Below are 20,855 nucleotides of genomic sequence, written 5' to 3'. Positions count from 1 at the left end.
ATTGGCTATACATACAGATCAATGAAGAATCCAGAAACAATGGAGAATCCACAAATAAACAGATGTTTATGATCAACTGATTTTCAGCAAGGATGCCAAGACCATTCAACAAGAGAAAGAACAGTCTTATCAATTAGTGGAACAACCAGACAGCCACATGTAAAAGAATAAAGTTGGACCTCTATCTCACACCACATACAAAGACTTCAATGTAAAAACATAAACTATAAAACTGTTAAAAGAGGTATAAAATTTTATAATCTTGAATTAGGCAATGATTTCTAAGATATGACTCCCAAAGCACAAGCAACCAAAGAAAAAAATACATAAATCAGAACACCTCGGTGGCTCAGTGGTTGAGCACCTGCCTCTGGCTCAGGGTGTGATCCTGGGGTCCTGAGATCAAGACCCACATCAGGTTCTAACAGGGAGCCTGCTTCTCCCTCTGCCTATGTCTCTGTGTCTCTCATGAATAAATAAACTCTTCAAAAAAAAATTAAAAACAGAAATTTAAACAAATACACAAACCAAATTTTATCAGAACTGAAACTTAACACACTTCAAAAACATACTTTACTCAAGAAAACGAAAAAAAAGCAATATGCCAAACCCTCCAAAAATTAAATGTAAATTTATTGTATGATCCAGCAATTCCAATTCTGGGTATACAACCAAAGAGCTGAAAGCAGGGACTCTCAAACAGATATTTATATGTCCATATGCACAGCAGCATTACTCACAACAGCCAAAAGACTAAAGCAATCAAAGTGTTGATCAACAGATGAAGAGATAAAAGAATATTCTAACACAAGCTACAACACGGTAGAACCTTGAAGATATTGTGCTAAATGAAATGTCAGACACAAGAGGACAAATGTTATACGACTCTAATTACATAGAATAGTCAAATTCATTGTGACAAAGTAGAATGGTAGTTGCTAAGGAGCGGGAGGAAGAAGGAATGGAGAGCTACTGCTTAAAGGGTATGGTGTTGGTTTGCAAAAAATGAAAAAGTTCGGGGGATAGAAAAAAGCAGTGATGACTGCACAACAATGTGAACATAGTATCACTAAATGTGTCCATAAAAATAGTTAAAATGGTAAATTTTGTGTTACATATATTTTATCACAATTTTAAAAATTTTAAAAAAGAGGGCATCTGGGTGGCTCAGTCATTTAAGCATCTGCCTCTCTCAGGTCATGATCCCAGACTCCTGCAGTAGAGGCCACAGTGAGCTCCCTGCTCAGAGGGGAGCCTGCTTCTCTCTCTCCCCCTGCCCCTCGCCCTTATGCTCTCTCAAAAGGATGAATAAAATCTTTAAAAAAAAATTTTTTTTAAGGAAAATGAAAAGAAAGCCACAAAATGGGAGAACATTTTTGTAAATCATGTATCTGGTAAGAGTCCAGTATCTAGAATATATAAAGAACTCATATTTTTTTTTTTTAATGGACAAAGGATGTAAACATTCTCCAAAGAACTAATGGCCAATAAGCACATGAAGATCTAGATGCTAGACACCCTTACTTATTATGGTGCAAATCAAATCAAAATGCAAATCAAACCATGAGATACAACTTCACCCACTAGGATGGCTGTATTAAGGTGAACAATAACAAGTGTTGGTGAGGATATGCAGAAAATAGAATTCAAAATTCATTGCTAGTGAGAATACAAAATGGTGCAACCTCTTGGGAAAATAGTTTGGCAGGTCTTTATAAAGTTAAACATAAATGGGGGCGCCTGGGTGGCTCAGTGGGTTAAGCATCCGACTCGGCTGACTCTCGGTTTCAGCTCAAGTCATGATCTCAGGATCATGAGATGGAGACCCATCTCAGGCTGAGAGCTCAGCATGGAGTCCGCTTGAGACTCTCTCCTCGCCCTCTGCCCCTCCCCCACTAGCTCACAGCCAAGCATGCACACTCTCTGTCTCTCTCAAATTAATAAATAAAAACAAAATCTTTAAAGTTAAACATAAATGTATCAAAACACCCAGCAATTCCACTCCTGGGTGTATATCCAAAGAAAAAGGAAACATACATCCACACGAAAAAAAATTTTTTTTTTTAAAAGAGAGCACATGAAGAGAGGGGCAAAGAATCCCAAGCAGGTTCCACACTCACCACACAGAGCCCAATGCAGGGCTGACCTGAGATCATGACCTAAGCCAAAATCAAGAGTCAGACACTCAAACGACACTCAACTACCCAGGCATCTCTCACACAAAAACTTTTAAAGATGTTCATAGCTATATTATTCATATTACTCAAAAAGTAGAAACAACCCAAATGACTATTAATAATAAACAAAACATGGTAGCTCCATAGAACACATTCCATAGAATGCAATATTATAAAAAGAAATGGAGTAGTGACACATGATATAATATGGAGAAACCATGAAAACACTATGCTTAGTGAAAGAAGTCAGGCACAAAAAGCCACATATATGATTCCATTTATATAACATGTCCAGAACAGGCAAACTCATAGACAGAATATAGCTTAGTAGTTGCCAAAGACTTGAAGGAAAGGGAAATGAGGAGTGAAGGAGTGACTGCTAGTGAGCACATGGTTTCTTTTTGGAAAGATGAAAATGTTCTGGAATTAGCAGTGATGGTTATAAAACGTTATGAATATATACTTAACACTATAAAAGGATGAGCTTTATGATACTGTAAACTGTATCTCAAAGAAAAAATTTTTTAAAAGAATTACTATTACATATTCCATTAGCCATCAAAGCAATGTTTTCACATACAGTGTAGGTATCACTCTATATTCTAGATAACAGGAGAGGGGAAAAGGTAAATATTACATTAATATTACTATGAAAAATTGTGGAAAAAAAAAAAAGAAAAATTGTGACTCAGAGATCCCCTGAAAAAGGTCCCCAGAGTTTGAATACCACTAACCTAAATTAACACTCAGCACAAGACTGGAGCTTAAATACTTAATGACCAATCAATTTTATTTTTAATTTTTTCAAGTTTATTTATTTAAGCAATCTCTAAATCAAACTCGGGGAGGCCTGAATCCACAACCCTGAGATTAAGAATAGCATGCTCTTCCAACTGAGCCAGCCAGGTGCCACTGACTGAGCAATTTTTTTTTTTTTTTGACTGAGCAATTTTAATGGTAATTAAACTATAGGAAAGACTGACAAAATGCAAGCAGATTTCACTATTATGTATAATTCACATTTTACATTCTTAAAATGTATTTTTTTTTCTTACAATGTATTTTTTGACAACCTACGTAACTATGGTGAACTTAACACCCTTTGTATACTAAATTTTGACAACCCCAAGCTTTAGGTGCAACACAATGTAGTGGTTAAGAGCTCTGAATCCAGACTCAGACACCCTGAGTTCAAACGCTAACTCTGCAGCAAACTAGCTGTGAAATCTTGTCCAAGATACTTAACCCTTCTGCACCTCTTTTCTACCCCGTAAATGATAATACAAAAAAAAAAAAAAAAGGGTTGTGAAGAGTGAATACTTAAGATCCTTAGAAAGAAATTACATATCATAAATTTGCAGTAAGTTATCTATTACCAATGTAAATCAAATACCCACTTATAACTACCAGACTTTTGGGACACCTGGCTGGCTCAGTCGGTGGAGTATGCAACACTTGATCTCAGGGTTTAAAAGTGTGAACCCCTTGCTGGGTGTAGAGATTACTTAAAAATAAAATATTTGTAAATACATAAATGAAACTACCAGACTATTATGTGACTTATACCAATTTCTTCTTAAAAATACAGGCTGCCTTGTGCAAAGATTGCTCATCTTTGCTGATGAACACAGAGCTTGCAGGAAGCCCACACTCCCAAGTCCCCCATCCTAATGCTTTCTAGTGCTAAACTAGAAATCAGTCAACCAGCCTAATCAAGGAATGAAAAAAACTTCCTAAGGAACTATATAACAAGTGATTTCCCCCAGAGGTGGTTTTTTTTTTAGATTTTATTTATTTATTCATGAGAGATACACAAAGAGAGGCAGTGACATAGGCAGAGAAAGAAGCAGGCTCCTCGCAGGGAGCCCAATGAGGGACTTGATCCCAGGACCCTAAGATCATGACCTGGGCCAAGGCAGGTCGTGACCTGAACCACCCAGGTGTCCCTCACTCAGAGGTATTTTTATCGAAAAAGAATCTTCTGGGACTCCTGGGTAATTCAGTGTTTGAGCTCAGGGCATGATCCCGGCTTCACAGGATCAAGTCCCACATCGGGCTCCCTGAGAGCCCTCTGCTAGGTCTCTGCCTCTGTCTCTCTGTCTTCCGTGAATAAATAAAATCTAAAAAAAAAAAAATCTTCTAAGAAATTTAACATTCAGGATCCTCAAAAAACCAATCTGATATACAGCAACTACTAAGAAAAAGACACAAGAACAGCATGAAAAAGAGAGCTTGACCATCCACCGATGGTGGAGTTTACCCCACAAGGGTAAACTCTGTTGGTAAGGAAACTGAAAAGAAAAAAAATACTAAATTAGGAATCAGAAAGCACATTTCTTTTTTTTTTTTTTTTAAGATTTATTTATTTATAATAGACATAGAGAGAGAGAGAGAGAGAGAGAGAGAGAGAGGCAGAGACACAGGAGGAGGAAGAAGCAGGCCCATGCCGGGAGCCCAATGTGGGACTCGATCCCGGGACTCCAGGATGCGCCCTCGGCCAAAGGCAGACGCTAAACCGCTAAGCCACCCAGGGATCCCCAGAAAGCACATTTCTAATCACAGCTCAACCACTATCTCACTTGATCTTGTTTGGCAAAATAAAAATCCAAAGGCCATAACTGAACATACACAACCTCCACAGTCTATTTCCAACCGTTTGTCTCATCACTCTATCCATAAATCCTCAATGCTCGCCACACTAAGTTCTCACTCTTCCTATTTTGAGTCCCGTAACAACTTAGGTTTGCATGTGCTATTCCTTAGCTCTGTACAGGCCTCCAGACTATCCCCTTTTCTAACCTAGCAAACTCCTATTCATCCCTAAAGAGCCAACTTCTTCCCTCTGAACTTCCATGATCGAATGTGCTATAATTTATCTGTATTTTAGTTCACTGAAGGGAAAGATTGTCTTCAATAATTTTGTGTCTGGGGCATCTGCCTTCAGCTCAAGTCATGACCCTAGGGTCGTGGGATGGAGCCCTGCAGGAGGGTCCCTGCTCAGTAGGGAGTCTGCTTCTCCCTCTGCCCCTCCCCCCTCAGTTCATGCTCTCTCACTTTGTTTCTCAAATAAATAAAACAGGGGTACCTGGGTGACTCAGTGGTAGAATATCTGCCTTCAGCTCAGGGCATGATCCTGGGGTCCTGGGATCGAGTCCCGCTTCCAGCTCCCCACAGGGAGCCTTCTTCTCCCTCTGCCTATGTGTCTGCCCCTCTCTCTGCATCTCTCATGAATAAATAAAATTTTTTTAAAAATCTTAAAATAATAATAATTTTGTGTCTCTAAAGCCTACCAGCGTCTAGCCTAATGTACAAATGCAAATGTTTGATAAAATGAAGGATTAAATGATTATTGAATGAGCAACTTTAGGCAGTTTATCCTACAAAATTGAGACTACTTGATACATCTGAAAAGCAACAGGTCATATGTAATAGGAAGAGCAGAGTGAGCTGCTCTTAATTTTTCTAACTCTATGATCTTCAGCTAACACTGAACTCAACTACAAAAAAGATTTCATAAGGTTGTTAGACTTAATAAATGAAAAAAATACATAAAGATGTCTAGCACAATGCCTGGAACAAAACAGTTACTCAAATGTCAGTTCCCTTTTCTCTCCCCCTTAACTCAGGATAATTATGGACACCTAATGAATTAATTTGATATGAAAACAATCTGGAAACCATAACATATCATACAAATTAAATCTCTCACTTGAGGGAAAAAAATCTAAACTGTTCTTTTTTCATGTATATACCCTTTCTTTTTGGATTTGTAGGAAATGCTTGGGGATATTACACTGGCCTTTAAACAGTTCCCCAAACTATGTAATTATCTAGAATTCTAGAATTAAAACTTAGTTTAGTGTAAACAATTCTAATTCACTTAGTTCAAACAATCTTAATTCCTCTAAGATTAAGAAGAAAAAAACCTACATATCACATATCCTGCTTTAAACTACAGTGTTTTTTCCTTGTTTTAGGTCTTTCCATGTTTAGGTCTGCAGTAATGATTTTCATTGAATTTTGTAACATTTTATGGATCTCAGCACTTGTAGTTTACTTTAGAAAATAACACATCTCATTGAATTTTGTATCAAAATGGCCTGATTTTTTTTTTTAGGATAAACAAAATTTACCAGCATTAGCATTTATAGGTTAAGTCCTATTTATTGTCTGAAAACAGAAATTTTCTGTAGAAAATAAACTCAAAAACCTTTTTCAGCCCAGAGATCCTGATTTGACATTCTATAAAGAACATTAAAAAAAGAGAGAGCGCGCACAACATAATTAATGATGCTTATTATGCATGTCAAGGTTAACTCTGAGGTCAAAAAAGTTTTCTACTTACTAAACTGAATCTGCTCTGAGAACTAATAAAAATTCTCCTTAAACAGCTTTCTATTAATCAGGAATATTTATAATTGCAATTATAAATTTTTATATTAGAAGGTCTAAAATTATAACAGACACTGTACTGTTCTAGTTAAGTGAACTAAAAATAAATGCAAATCTCTGTGTGATTTAGGAATTACAAAACTGAACTAAACATGTGCATGATAACATCTTGTAAATTTATCTGCATTGCTAACTGGACCTAAAACAATGAAAACACCTTAATTTTCCCTTTATATTTATACATCTGCTATACCTAAAACATTAAATATCAATACGTTTCACTTCCGCTTCTGTATTATTTCAAGGAAGCGTTATTTTTTCATTTTCCATACTAGTCAAATTAAAAATTGGAAATAGCGATTTACCTAAAAGAGCTCATTTTTCAAATCAACTTTTTGTTTATATTAAGCATCACATTTTTATTTTATTTTTTTATTTTTATTTTTATTTTTTTTTTAATTTTATGATAGTCACACAGAGAGAGAGAGAGAGGCAGAGACACAGGCAGAGGGAGAAGCAGGCTCCATGCACCGGGAGCCCGACATGGGATTCGATCCCGGGTCTCCAGGATCGTGCCCTGGGCCAAAGGCAGGCACCAAACCGCTGCGCCACCCAGGGATCCCAAGCATCACATTTTTAAAGCATAAAATTTTAAAGCATAAGGCGGTTATCTTCCCCAAAGTATACGGTTTTCAAGAAGCACTCTTTAAAATTTGTTTATGAAAGCATTTCAGCACACTAGACACTAGTGAATTAAAGTACAGCATTCTAAATGAAACAATTATTTCATAATTCTGTAAATTGTAATAAGTACTAAGATGCAATGTTGTGCAGAAATTACAAGGTTGCTGGGCCTAAAGGAAATTTCAGCGTACAATTAACTCACAGAACAGGCTGATATTAACAACAAAAAAAGTCAACTTTTTTTTTTTTAAACCATTCCACGATTCACCGATTTGGTAGGGCACTCTAAATTGTCGTACCCAGTTGGGATTATCCAGTATTATTAGCTAACAGTTCTCATTACTTTAGAAACAGGATATGTTCTGTTTCGCCAAGTGTTACACATTTCGCTGCTACAAGACTTTGGCGGGGGAGGGGGGGGGTCTTTTGGAAACAAAAGGTAATCTGATCCACTCCAGCTAATTACTAAATGCACGCCAACAGTACGCAATTTGAATTGCGTTTCTAGACACGATAAAGATCACAACATGAAGTATAATGTCACATGTGTAAGGAACTACTTTTGTATCAGAAATATATCAAAATGAAGAAACACGGTGTACCGAAACGAGGTCCCACGCAAGGTTCAAAATTCGTCGGATCAAAGATCTAATAAACTTATGAAAAGAAAATGTTCAATCAACGTTTTTAAAGTAACAGTAATTCGTCCCATTCAGGTGTGACTAGAAATCTCGACGACGCGCTTCTCGCGGGTCTACACCGCTGGCTCTTCTGCAATCGGACGCCGGGACCAGCGCGCCGGCGGAGGCGGGCACCACACACCGCTACCGCCGTCTGTTTACAAATATGAACCTCACAGTTTCCCACGTCAAACGCCTTCATCAGCACCACCGACCGGGGGCGGGGGAGAAGGCGGGCGAGGGCCGAGGGGCGAGCGGGCACCGCCGCCGCCCCCGCCGCCACGGGCGACCCGGAGAGGACTCACCGCGTATCGCGTGAGTGTATTTACGCGTTTCAGGTACGTCTGCGTCCGAGGCGCAGAAAAGGAGCAGGCAAGGAAGGGCGCACACGCCGCGGACGAGCTCGCACCGACCCGCTGACTCTAGAGCCGCCCCCGGGTCTGCGGGTTCCGGCCGGAGCCGAGCGCCGCAGCCCCGCGAAGTCCGGCCCCCGCGGCGCCCCAAGGCCGCCTCAGCCGCCAGGCCGCCGCCCCACGGCGCTCAGCCTGCCTCCCCTCGGGGCGCCCGGAGCCCGTCCCGGCAGAGAGAAGTGTCAGGCCCGGGGGCGGCGGGGGCCGCTCGGCCGGGCCCGGCACCTGCGAGGCGCGGCACCTGAGGAGGCGAAGCGGGGCCGCCGGCCTGCCCGAGCACACCCCCTGGGCGCCCGGCGCCGCGCCCGCAACCTCCGTACCTGCGAAGCCCGCGAGCTACAGGCGCGCGCGGCGCCTCCTCATCCCAGTGGCTCCCGCTCCCCCCGCCGCCTCCCGCCGCCGCCGCCGTCACTGCCGCCGCCGCTGGAGGCCGGGACACGACGAGCTCAGGACTCCACCGCCATGTCCGCCGCGCCGCGAACTGCATTGTGGGGGGGAAGGGATCGGGTGGGGGAGGAGGAGGGAGAGGGAGAGAAAAAGGAGGACCCGCTGAGGGGAGGGGGCCGAGGGGAGCGGGCGTGGGGGAGGGGCGGGGCGGGCCGGCCGGAGCCTCGGCGGAGGCCCGACCCCCAGGCAGGGCCGGGCCGGGGAGGAGACGCCGAGGGATGACTGCAGGGTCCCCCTCCCTTCGCTCTGGGGGGCCCCCGGGCGCCGGGGAAACGGGGCGGGGGGCGGGGGCGGGGCTGCGTCCGAAGGCCTGTGGTAGCGGCGAGAAACAATGGGGAGGGGCCGCGCCGGAGGGCAGCGCACTCACACTCCGGCCGCGGACGGGGGCGCGCGCGCGGGCACCCGTTAGCCCGCGAGGAGGGGGCGGTGCCGGCGGGGGCGGGGCGCGGAGCCGAAGGGGGAGTTGGGAGGGGGCGCGGGGTCGAAGGGGGGCGGGGCCGGCGGGGGGCGGGGGCGGCTCCGCGCGGGGCTCCGCGAGCAGCCGGCTGACGGGCTCGGCCGCGCGGCTCCGCCCTCTTCCTGGGCCGGGCCGCCCTCCCGAGGCCCCCGAGAAAAAGAGGGGCCGGAAAGCTGCCCCGCCGCGTCGCCGCCGCCGCCGGTGGCCGTGCACCTTGTGGCCTGGCCAAGCCTCGCCGACCCTCGGCGCCCAGCGCGGGCTTCTGAACCTCAAGCGGGAGCGGGACGGAGGAGCCGGGGTCGACACCAGCCTACTCGCCTTTGCCACCAGCCCACCAAAGCTGGAATTCTTTCCTTTTTAAAATGCCTATTTAGGAGTTAAGGAGCTCGGCCGGAAAATCTTAAGAACAGCCCCCTAACCTGGAAAGATTTCAAGAATAATTTTAGTTTAACTCGGGTTTGCAATCAGCTACCATCCCTGGGCCCCTCCTTCCATGCTTTAATGTATTAGGTTCCTCTGCATAGTTATTTAAAATCACGATCTGGGAGGACCTATGGTTTGGTTATTTAAAAAAAAAAAAAAAAAGCCTTGGACATTATTCAACCAACCTCTGACCTCAAAGCTGGACAAATCACTCGACTACAATGCTTGCATTTGACACACGCGAGGCAGGAAAAGGATAGAACACGGGTGGACGTGGTGGTGAAGGAGCATGCCAAATCTGAAGTGTTTACAAAATACTGCCTTATGACCTTTCATATTTGTCTCAGAGGATATAACCTACGAGAGGTTACAAAGGATATTCCTGTCTGTGGAGTCCCATCTGTTTCCCGCTACACCTCAGAAGTGGATACTTACTGCTCTGTTTGTTTCCATTTGAATTTGAAGCTTATGACAAGACACCAAGCATTGCCCACCAAGTGCTAGACCTTGACCTAGGGACTTCACCCCATTTAACCCTCATAACATAACAATCCCATGTGGTCAGTACTATTGCTCCCACCTACAAAGAGAAAACCAGAGCACTGAGAATAAGTGCATTTTACTCCTGCTTGTCTGATGCTACAGGGCCTGGGTATAGTGCAGCAAATAGTGGATTTCAAGTCAAAAGAGCCCTGCTTGACTTCAGGATTTTCCTGGATGACTATGGACAAATGCACCCTCTGCGTTTCCTCATCTGTAAGTTTTCAAAGGCAAAAAAAATCTACAGGGATGTGGTGAGGAAAACAGCAGGAAACAAAAGTTAAAGCCTATAGAGAGACATTAAGATGATACAACGTGTCCTTCACTTCAGTGAGTGATATCAGTGTCCTTGGAACAAGTTCAGTTGAATAAAATTCCCTGATTACTTCATAAAAGCAAAGCACTGAGTTCAGTAGCAGATTCCTGTCTCCAAAAAGTTCACCATTAAGCAAGGAAGGTGGTTCTAGTAAGCTACAATGAAAGCAAGAGGTCATAGGAACAAAGGCCTGGGCTGATGCAGAAGAAAGGATAAATTCACTTGGGTGAGGCTTTAATGGAAGAGATAGAAGCTGGACCTTGGAGGCTTGCCTGCTATGTCCCAGACACATGCCTGATTCAGAAAACATCATTTAATCTGAAGTGTGCAGAAGATAACAAGTCTGAAAATAAAAACTGGGGCCAGGGGCACCTGGGTAGCTTAGTGGGCTGAGTGACTCTTGATTTCTGCTCAGGTCATAATCTCCGGTTCTTGATCTCAGGGTGGTGAAATCCAGCCCTGCCTCTCTACCCAGCGGGGAATCGGCTTGAGATTCTCTCTCTACCCTATCCCTACCCCTCCCTTCACCCCCACTCCCAACTGAGCTTGTGCATTCATACTTGCTCTCTCTCTCTCTTAAATAAATTAAATAAATTAAAAAAAAAAAAAAAGCTGGGGCCAGACTGAGAATCCCAGGGCCTCTCTGTTCTTATCCTTTCCAGATGACTCTACCACATTTCCCATTCCTCAAGACCCAGCTCAACCCCTATCTCCTTTATCAAATATTCCTGATCACACCCCTCCTCCACTGAATATAATCCATCCTTTTTCTGGATCCCTAGATGTTACTTTTATAAGTCTAATCCCAATAAAATATAAGCTTGAGCACGAATACTTATATTTGTATTCCATATAATATATAATCGAGTTAAACTATACTCGTTAAGTTAAAATTAAACTTTCGTGTATCATCACAAAGTATATATAGAACAAATAATATTTCTACTTGAAAAATCAGGAAACTTTGGACATAAGAGATTTAATTAGTCACCAGGATCATACAGTCAGTCACAGGCAGGACTAGAATACCAGTACTGGGGCACCTGGGTGGCTCAGCGGTTGAGCATCTGCCTTTGGCCCAGGACATGATCTGAGGTCCAGGGATCAAGTCCCACATAGGGCTCCCTGCCTCTCCCTCTGCCTGTGTCTCTGCCTCTCTCTCTCTCTCTCTCTCTCTCTCTCATGAATGAATAAATAAAACTTAAAAAAAAAAACAGTCCTATGTTCTTTCCATTGAATCAGAAACAGCTTACTGAGAAATAAGACAGTAAAATGACTGCTCTGTAAAAATACACTGAGGACTTATATCTGATACTTGCAAGGAAGGCATCCTAATTGTGGCTAAATCTCTAAATTTAGCCCTCCAGAAGTTCTAGGAACACAGTTTCTCCTAAAACTCAGGTGAAAATTGCTTGTACAAAAGTCTTATTTCATCATATATAATGAGAAATATAATTGCCCAGTGGATCAATACTCATATTCTATTCTCTTCCTAGGTGATAGAAAAACTTAGTCCAAAAATAATCATATTGGATTAAAAGGTGATTTGGTGAGTAAATCAGATCACAAGAAAGGTACCTCAGAGATAACTCTGCTCAAACCAAGTAGATCTGCTTGTAGATCTTAAAGGGAACAAATCATAAAGGGCTATGTATGCCATTAAAACAACAAAAACAGGCTTTCTCCTGTAGTTATTGGGGAGTCACTAAACATTTATAAGCAAAGGAGAGATGATCTGATCTGCTAAAGATTTTCTCTGAGCTCCCCCTCCTTTTTTTCCTAGATGCCTGATTTCTTCAGGAGAGAGACGTCAGTGTATGCCTTCTTCATGTTTGTATTCCCAGCACCCAGCACAATCCTGACACACAGAACTACTTAGAAATTACTAACACACTAAATTGTCCATAAAGCAGAAGATATGTTCAAAGTTTAAAACTTTTGTGATTTTTACAAATAGCACACAGTACCAAAGATCCTAATGTAGTGTTTTCACCTCAAAAATAGTGAGAAAGATCCTTTTCGTCTTTTTGCATCCTTAAAAATAAATGAGGGCAGCCCAGGTGGCTCAGCAGTTTAGCGCTGCCTTCAGCCCAGGGCGAGATCCTGGAGATCCGGGGTAGAGTCGCATGTCCAGCTCCCTGCATGGAGCCTGCTTCTCCCCCTGCCAGTGTCTCTGCCTCTCTCTCTCTCTCATGAATAAATAAATAAAATATTTTTTAAAAAAAGAAACAGTCTGTTGTTTTGTTTTAAGATGGTTGGTTTTGTTTTGTCTTGCTTTTTTTGAGTAAAGTCTGAGAATTAGAAAGGATAGACCTCACAGTACAGTTGGATTTATCAAGAACATAGATACATGGCAGGAAATTATGCTATTTAGGTAGCCTAGGACCACATCTTAAGAGCTATATAATATGCCATTTAAAACAGTAGGCCCTTATCCTGAAGTTAATGGGCAGGCAGTCATGGAATATTTACAAGAAAGGCAGAAAAATGATCAGATCTGCCTTCTCTACAGCAAAACTTACAGGTGATCATTTAACTTCTCCTTGAATATTTGTAGTTCTAGAGAGTTCATTCTTTCTCAAATCTATGTATTCTAGATAATAGTTCTTCCTTCACTGATTTGAAATCTTCTATAATATCTTTTTAAAAAAAATTCTGATCTCAAGAGTAACATCAGACCTCTTTTTCTTCATATATAAAAACAAGGATGGGGATCCCTGGGTGGCTCAGTGGTTTAGCACCTGCCTTCAGCCCAGGGTGCGATCCTGAAGTCCTGGGTTCGAGTCCCGGGTTTGAGTCCCACGTTGGGCTCCTGGCATGGAGCCTGCTTCTCCCTCTGCCTGTGTCTCTGCCTCTCTCTCTATGTCTATCATGAATAAATAGAATAAATAAATCTTAAAAAAAAAAAAAAAAACAAGGATGTGGGGGCACCTCGGTGGCTCAGTGGTTGAGCACCTACCTTTGGCTCAGGTCATGATCCTGGGGTCCTGCAATAAATCCCATATCAAGCTCCCCGGAGGGAGACTGCCTCTCCCTCTGCCTGTTTCTCTGCCTCTCTCTCTCTCTGTGTCTCTCATGAATAAATAAATAAAATCTTAAAAAAAAAATAGGATGTGAACTAGATGAACTAGGGCAGGAAAGGGGTTTAAGTTCTGTAATTCTAACATGAACTCTTTTTAAGTCAGCTGTTTTACTTCCCTCTAAAATCATCTCTCCCTTTTTTCTCTAAAACAAAAATTAGGGGCACCTGGGCGGCTCAGTGGTTAAGCATCTGCCTTTGGCTCACGTGGTGATCCTGGGGTCCTGGGATCAAGTCCCAGGAGCCTGCTTCTCCCTCTGTCTATATTGTGGCCACTTTCTCTGTGTGTCTCTCATGGATAAATAATTATAATCTTTAAAAAAATGAGATCATGGGGGATCCCTGGGTGGTGCAGCGGTTTGGCGCCTGCCTTTGGCCCAGGGCGCGATCCTGGAGACCCGGGATCAAATCCCACATCAGGCTCCCGGTGCCTGGAGCCTGCTTCTCCCTCTGCCTATGTCTCTGCCTCTCTCTCTCTCTGTGTGTGACTATCATAAATAAATAAAAAATTAAAAAAAAAATGAGATCATGGGATGCCTGGGTGGCTCAGTGGTTGGGTGTCTGCCTTCAGCTCAGGGCATGATCTCGGTCCAGGGATCAAGTCCCACAACGGGCTCCTGCAAGGAGCCTGCTTCTCCCTCTGCCTGTGTCTCTGCCTCTCTCTGTGTCTTTCATGAATAAATAAATAAAATCTTTAAAATTAATTAATTAATTTAAATTTTTTTTAAATAAAAAAATGAGATCCAACTTCATTCTAACAATCTCCCTATGACCAATTCACCTATGACCTAACATCAGTGTGTTAGGATAATCTGATTCATCTTTGTATCCTATGAAATGCCATGCACTGTCTCCAGAAATAAACCCTCACCTATATGGTCAAATGATAGTTGACAAAGGTGCTAATACCATTCAGTGAGGAAGAGGCAGTGTTTTCAACAAATGGTGCTGGGAAACTGGATATCCACATGCAAAAAAATAAAAATGGGCCCTTACCTAACACCATACACAAAAATTAACTAAAAATGAATCTGTGACCTAAGTGTAAGATCTATAACAGCAAAACTCTTAGCTGAAAACGTAAGGCAGGGATCCCTGGGTGGCACAGCGGTTTGGCACCTGCCTTTGGCCCAGGGCGCGATCCTGGAGACCCGGGATCAAATCCCACATCAGGCTCCCGGTGCATGGAGCCTGCTTCTCCCTCTGCCTGTGTCTCTGCCTCAATCTCTCTCTCTTTCTGACTATCATAAATAAATAAAAAATTTTTTTAAATTTAAAAAAAAGAAAACATAGGGCAAAAATACTGGATTTGGAAATATTTTTTGGATATGACACCAAAAACACAGGCAACAAAGGAAAACATAAACAAATTAGACTTCATAAAAATTAAATTTTTGTGCATCAAAAGACAGTATCAGCAGAGTAAAAAGGCAACCCAAGGAATGGGAGAAAATATTTCCAAATCCTATCTCTGATCAGGGATTAATATCCAGAATATGTAGAGAACTAAAACTCAACAACAAAAAATCGGATTCCAAAATGCACAAAGGATTTGATTACACATTTCTCCAAAGAAGATCCACAAATGGCCAATAAGCTCAATGAAAAGATAAAAAGATGATCAATATCACCAATCATTAGGGAAATACAATTCAAAACTACAATGAGATGTCACCTCACATCTGTTAGGATGGCTACTATCGAAAAGAAAAACAAAACAAAGAAAACAATGTGTTAGCAAGGATGTGAAGAAATAATAAACCCTGTGCATTGTTGTTGGGAAGGTAAAATAGTGCAGCCGCAGCAGAAAACTGTATTGTGGTTCCTCAAAAAATTAAATATAGAATTACTATATGACCTATCAATTCCACTTCTGAGCAAATACTCAAAAGAATTGAAAGCAGGATTTCAGAGAGACTTATATTCCCATATTCACAGCAGCATTATTCACAATAACCAAGCAGTGAAAGCAATCCAATTGTCCATTGGCAGATGAGTGGACAAGCAAAATGTGGTATACACATACAGTGGAATATTATTCGGCCTTAAAAAGGAAGGAAATTCTTACACAGGCTACCACCTTGAAGTAGGTACCATAAACCTTGAAGACATGGTGCCAAATGAAATAGGCCAGTCAAAAAAAAAAAAAAAAAAAAACAAAACCCACCTTGTGATTCCACTTCTATGAGGTACTTAGAGTAGTCAAAATCGTAGACAAAAAGTAGAATAGTATTTGCCAGAGGCTAGGGGGAGGGGAGAATGAAGTTCATATGTATGGAATTTCAATTTTATGAGATGAAAAGTGTTCTGGAGGTAATGATGATGATAACTGCAGGACCATATGAATGTACTTACTACCACTGAACCATACACTCGAAAATCATAAAGATAGTAAAAAAAAGAAAGAAAGAAAATGATAAAGATAGTAAATTTTATGTTACATTCCTTTACCACAATTTTTTTTTAATTGTAAAAAAAAAAATGTCATGCACTCTGATGAGTTCTGGAGCCACAAACCTCACTTCCCTCAAGGGACTCTTAGAAATGTGAATAGGGCAGCCTGGGTGGCTCAACGGTTCAGTGCTGCCTTCTTCAGCCCAGGGCATGATCCTGGAGACCCGGGATTGAGTCCCACGTCAGGCTCCCTGCATGGAGCCTGCTTCTCCCTCTGCCTGTGTCTCTGCCTTCTCTCATGAATAAATAAATAAAATCTTTAAAAAAAATAATAAGTATCCTTGAAACATCCTTGATGAGTGAAGGAGACTTTGCCATTTAAAGAAGAGCATTCAAGATTAGAGGAGAAAGATGACAGAGCATGTTTCAGAAAGCTGCATGCAGCTGGCATAAGGAGGGCAGGTTATAGGAGATGATACTGGAGAGATGGGCAGGGCCAGATCACAAGGCCTGCAGTACCATGCTAACCACTTGGGCTTAGCATGAAGGATAGCCCCGTAAAGGTTTTAACCAGGAGAATGATGTAGTATATATCACATTTGGATATTTAAAAAAGATTAATCAGCAGTGTGTAGAAAAGAATAGAGGAGCCAGAACTGAAGGCAGGGCAAACAGGGACGGTTTGTTGTAGAAAATCAGGTGAGAAATTACAAAAGCTTGAAATAAGCAGGAGAAGTAGTAATGGAAAAAAAGGAACAGATTGGAAAGATATTACAGTGATAGAATAAACAAGACCCAAATGACTTATCAAATGTATTGTGCGTGGTAGAGGTGAAGGCTTTCATGTGAAAGAGGCCACTCTTGTCCAGGGAAATTTCACTAGTGCCAACTCTCAACAATCAGGAGTGGCTACTGGTAAACAGTTTAGGAAAAGAGCCTAAACCTCAATGTAGATACCGTAAGAAAGAATGATGAATTAGTAATATCTGCCATGGATGCAGAATGGGAGAGCACTAGCACGTGACAGATATTTAGCATTCCTGTTCTCAAGTAGAGGAAACATAAAAATATACTATGTGTTTTAAAGAATACATATGGTAGGGGCACCTGGCTGACTCAGTCAGTGAAGCATGCAATTCTTGATCTCAGGGTCATGAGTTCAAGACCCACATTGGGCATAGAGCTTACTTCAAAAAAAAAAAAAAAAGGAATACATATGGCATATTTCCATTTTTTTAAATTAAATAACAGGCAAAACTAATCTTTGTTGATGGAAATCAGAATAGTGTAGGTATGGACTAAGGGGGGTATAGGGGAGCCTCCTAGAGTGCTAGAAATATTCTAGATCTTGATCATGTATATCCATATATGAACAACCATTGAGTTGTACACTTAAGTTTGGTGCTCCTGGGACGCCTAGGTGGCCCAGTGGTTGAGCATCTGCCTTCGGCTCAGGTCATGAACCCAAGGTCCTGCATGGAGCCTGCTTCTCCCTCTGCCTGTGTCTCTGCCTCTCTCTGTGTGTCTCTCTCATGAATAAATAAAAATAAAATATAAAAAAAATTTTGGTGCTCCGTATTGTATAAATGATACACATCAATAAAGTGTGGAAAAAGTTAATGTGTGTTTTAAGGAATGGAAGAAGTCTGATGTAACTAGGGTAAGGAAGAAAGAAAAATGCTAGCAGATTACTGGGAGATAAAGTTGGAGAGGTAGAATGGCAATAGATTATGAAGGGTCTTGGGAGCCCTATTAAAGAACTTGGGATCAATCAATCCTGCAGGCAAGGAGGTATCTCAAATTTCGAGGTAAGAGAAGTATATGCTCATATCTCTATTTTTGCTGTGCAGAATCTGCTTTGGAGAGAGAAAGATGTTTCTCTGACCCAGATAGGATCTCAAACCCTGTAATTTCTTGGCTAAAGGGAAATCAATTTTATATGTATCCTTGGAAATCATGCAATGGAGGAGAATTCAAAAGTTACCTGTGAAAGCACAGAGTGACTTTAATTCAAATATTTTTGTTACAGACCTACCATAACCACATTCTAAGACTTCAAGCCTAAAGAAAAGTGGCATAAACTACCAATAATCCCACCACAGTATTACTAGTAGTTTAAAATAAGGTAGTCCAGGGCCTGGCTAGCTTAGTCTGTGGAACATGCAACTCTTGATCTTGGGGTTGTGAATTCCAGCTCCCTGTTGGGTGTGAAGCATATGTAAAAAAAAAAAAAAAAAAAATTAAAAACTACTTGTTTTTATTTATTTAATAAAATGAGTAAGTAAAGGATAAGAGTGCAAAGAATGAGAGGTTCCACAGCAAGCCGCTGCAAGGAGGCAGTGTGCATAGGGAAGTCCCATTACCAGGTGCCTACTGTACATTGTGAGCTGAGCACAGTTGCTTACAATGTTGGACTAAACAGTAATCTTAGTTATTTTGGCCCCTTTGCATTTAACCTTAAATCATAAGCATTTCTTCATGACCACTTCTGTTTTCAAAGGTTAAGTTTTATTTTTTTTATTTTTAATGAAATAAAAATTAAAAATAATTATTTTTAAAAAGTAAAAGTCATAGGGGGCAGCTGGCTGACTCGCAGGGCCCTTTTGGTGAGGAGTCCATGGCTGGCCAGAGTTCAAAGTCCCAGACCCCGGGAGTCACCTGAAGAAACTGAAAGACTTGGGGTTTGGGGCCGATATGCTGGTGGCTGCTGCGGCTCTGCCTGGCACTGCATCGTCCCCCCTCCCACGGGACACGGCCCTGACAGCCTCTAGTTCTGGGTGGGCCCTGGGGGCCAGATGCCCATGCTGCTGTGAGGACTACGAGCGCTCTCCACGGTGGTTTGCCAACTAAAATGGAGGCAATTCCGTTGGTGAAGCTGGATAGAAACAATCTGGAGGCCATTGCTTAGGAGATATACAATCCTAACAGAGGATTCTTGTTTGGGCTTCTGCTTTGAGGTGCACAGGGCAGTCAGGTGTGGCTACTTCTACCTGGAGTTCTCAGAAACGTGCTGTGAAGGATCTTGGCATTCAGCCCCTGGAAGATCTAGGAGGAGAGGGCGTCTCCCATTTTGCTCCCTTCGTGGGCCTGAGCAGCAGCTAGGATGCTCACTCCCAGAATTCCAGTAGCTACAACGTGAGAGGGTCAGAGGGTGACCAGGACAATAACATAGACTAGCCCTGTGGTTTGGAGAAGTTAGGTTTCTAAGTTAGGTAGAAAAAGGAAAAAAGTAAAAAAAAAAAAAAAACCAGCTCAGGCAAAAGTCCCAATTCCCATTGTAAAACTTAGCCTTTAAAAACCTAAAGTGGATTATTTAGGAATTAGGATCCTTTTGGCTGGCTCAGTGGTTGAGTGTCTGCCTTGGGCCCAGGGTGTGATCCTGGGGTCCTGGGATCCAGTCTTGCATCGGGCTCCCTGCATACAGCCTGCTTCTCCCTCTGCCTGTGTCTCTGCCTCTCTGTGTCTTTCATGAATAAATAAATAAAATCTTTTTTTAAACAAACAAAAAAAAAGGATCCTTTTATATTACCTGGAATCAGTTTTGAAACCCTGAACCGGAGGAGCTGCGCATCCTGTGCACCATACCATACAGGCTGTTCTCTGTACCAAGATCCCCCGTACTGTCCTTGTACTGTCCCCGGTGCACAGGTGAGCAGCTGTGAGCCCAGGAATCCTCTGGTTCCCCAGCCTGTCTGCCTGTTATCAAGGGCTTTCTGGATAACTGACAGTTTGGACATAGCCGAGGGCTAGGCCTTAATCATTGGGCCTCAGTGGGACTGCTCCTTTGATCTCTGAGCCTCTGATTTGGACTTCTCCAAGACAAATGAAAGTCAGGTATGAGATCTGGATATTAACAGTTACAATTGGGGAAGACCAAGAAAAAGAATTACAACGGAATCTGGTAGGGGAAGCTCTGTGATCTTGGCTCCACCAAGAAAAAAAGGTCAAAGCTTCCAGTTTCCCAAAGGTCCAGCATTTGCAGTGAATGGACTTAGGGACAGGGGCTAACCTTTTGCTAAACAGAAAAGTCTTACACCCCACCCGGTAAATGGACAACTTGGTTATCGAAGCAGATTGAGGATTTATTTATGATCCCTTGAGGAAGTAGCAGGGGCCTCTGCAACTCTGCAGGAATCTCTTAAACTGCAAGATTCATATCTAGATATATTATGCTGGAACAAAGTTTGGTGGGGCAGTCACTTCCCTACTCTGAGTTACTAGTTTCCTTGCCAGTCCACGTATCTGACTTGGTCATTATGCCAGGCCACTCACTACATGCCCCCCGTGTCAGGGGCAGACCTGATCTACAGGAGAGCCTAATGGCTTTGCAGGAGACTGATCTGAAAGCTGAGCCCAGAGGGGCCTCTTCCAGCTTCCCGCAATGTGAATGAATTAGTATTAGGAGCCAAGGAGCAAGACCCGGCCGGGCTGTCATTGGACTGCAGTCCCCTATCAACTGCTCCCATTCCTTGGGTTGGGCAGTCAAAGCTCTGTGATGCTAAACATCTAGACTGTCATCACCTCTGGCCACTCTGAGGGGGGCAGCCCCTTCCATTCAGTCCCTTTGGGATAGTCTATATATATATATATATATATATTTTATTGGAGTTCAATTTGCCAACATATAGAATAACACCCAGTGCTCATCCCATCAAGTGCCCCGCTCAGTGCCTGTCACCCAGTCACTCCCACCCCCTGCCTACCTCCCTTTCTACCACCCCTTGTTTGTTTCCCAGAGTTAGGAGTCTCTCATGTTCGTCTCCCTTTCTGATATTTCCCTTTGGGATAGTCTTAACAAAGAGCTGTCCTTTTGTTGTTGGACGTTGTTGGATTGGGACAGTCAAGGATGGGAAATG

The 20,855-nt window shown here is 42.5% G+C and overlaps 1 protein-coding gene and 1 pseudogene across 20 annotated transcripts in view; one reads left to right on the top strand and one right to left on the bottom strand.

The window, feature by feature from the left end:
* TUT4 (terminal uridylyl transferase 4) overlaps positions 1–9,177 on the bottom strand; it is a 133,630-nt gene extending 124,453 nt beyond the window's left edge. For 18 of the 20 annotated variants that reach the window (XR_012005454.1, XR_012005452.1, XR_012005453.1 and 15 more), the window contains exon 1: positions 8,664–9,114. The gene's annotated coding sequence lies outside the window, so the exon portion shown is untranslated. Of the gene's footprint in view, positions 1–8,663; positions 9,115–9,157 lie in introns of those variants that run through there. The other 2 variants (XM_072772081.1, XM_072772093.1) reach the window with 2 other exon arrangements.
* Positions 9,178–18,621: 9,444 nt separating this feature from the next.
* LOC140602125 (ataxin-7-like protein 3B) lies at positions 18,622–19,127 on the top strand (annotated as a pseudogene).
* Positions 19,128–20,855: the final 1,728 nt, after the last annotated feature.

The sequence above is a fragment of the Canis lupus genome, chromosome 13 (assembly GCF_048164855.1).
Source record: "Canis lupus baileyi chromosome 13, mCanLup2.hap1, whole genome shotgun sequence".
NCBI classification, from domain to species: domain Eukaryota; kingdom Metazoa; phylum Chordata; class Mammalia; order Carnivora; family Canidae; genus Canis; species Canis lupus.
The sequence above is the reverse complement of the archived record's forward strand: the minus strand, read 5'-3'. Positions and strand labels throughout refer to the sequence as shown.